The sequence below is a fragment of the Mus caroli genome, unplaced genomic scaffold (genome assembly GCF_978045245.1).
Source record: "Mus caroli unplaced genomic scaffold, Mus_caroli_1 scaffold_3, whole genome shotgun sequence".
Lineage (NCBI taxonomy): Eukaryota > Metazoa > Chordata > Mammalia > Rodentia > Muridae > Mus > Mus caroli.
Window position 1 is genome coordinate 97,049,375 of NW_028227258.1, and position 1,124 is coordinate 97,050,498.

At 42.4% G+C, this 1,124-nt stretch overlaps 1 pseudogene; it reads left to right on the forward strand.

Moving 5' to 3' along the window:
- On the forward strand, nt 1-626 carry LOC147005625 (large ribosomal subunit protein eL29 pseudogene; annotated as a pseudogene).
- Nucleotides 627-1,124: the final 498 nt, after the last annotated feature.

Here is a 1,124-nt window from a genome sequence, read left to right on the forward strand (position 1 = left end):
ACATGGCCAAGTCCAAGAACCACACGACACACAACCATTCCTGCAAATGGCACAGAAATGGCATTAAGAAACCCCGGTTGCAAAGATACGAATCTTTTAAGGGGGTTGACCCCAAGTTCCTGAGGAACATGCGCTTTGCCAAGAAGCACAACAAGAAAGGCCTGAAGAAGATGCAGGCCAACAATGCAAAGGCAGTGAGTGCGCGCGCAGAGGCCATCAAGGCCCTGGTGAAGCCTCAGGCCATCAAGCCCAAGATGCCAAAGGGCCCCAGCCACAAACTCAGCCGCCTGGCTTTCATCGCTCACCCCAAGCTTGAGAAGCTGATTCGAAGCTACATGGCCGAGGGTCAGAGGCTCTGTTAACAGAAGCCTAAGGTTCAAACCAAGGCAGAGGCCAAAGCTCCAGCTAAGGCCCAGGCTTCAGCTCCAGCCCAGGCTCCCAAAGGTGCCCAGGCCCCTGTGAAGGCCCCCATAGAAAAAGCTCCTGCCAGCATGAAGATGGACTACTGTGACACACCTACCTACACACTATTTGCAGATGACCAGTGTCCTATGCTGTTTTTAACAAATAAACTTGAGGCAAGATCTGTTAAAAAAAATATTCTGCTATATTCTGTTGCTAGATGATTCATTTCATTATACTTTTTCCAACAAGAGCTCATGTTTTCAAAACCATTTGTCTGCTAAGCAAACTGCATTCACTATGGAATAATTAAATTTCTATTTTTAGTTATATATAACACCTAATTAGATATCCATAACCCCTAAGTAGAGAATTGAAATCAACATATGTTGAAAACTGTAAGTCAAAAGTAGGGCCAGGTAATAAGCATCGTTAGAATTTTCACTGGGCTTCTTTTATATTTAAAACATCTTACAAACCCACACCCCATATTTTTTTTTCATAGCTTTAACATATGTATCTTGTAAAGAAAATAAAACATACAATTTATCCTTTTCATGTAAGTCTTACCAGCTTTTTGCAGTTCAGTAACTGAAAGTGAATTAGCTTTTTTACCATAGTGATATTTTGAAAATCTGGTAAGTAGGGTTTTTGTCATTGTTGATGATGAAACACTCATGTAGCCCAAGCTGACCTTAAACTTGCTGGGTGGCTGGGGATGA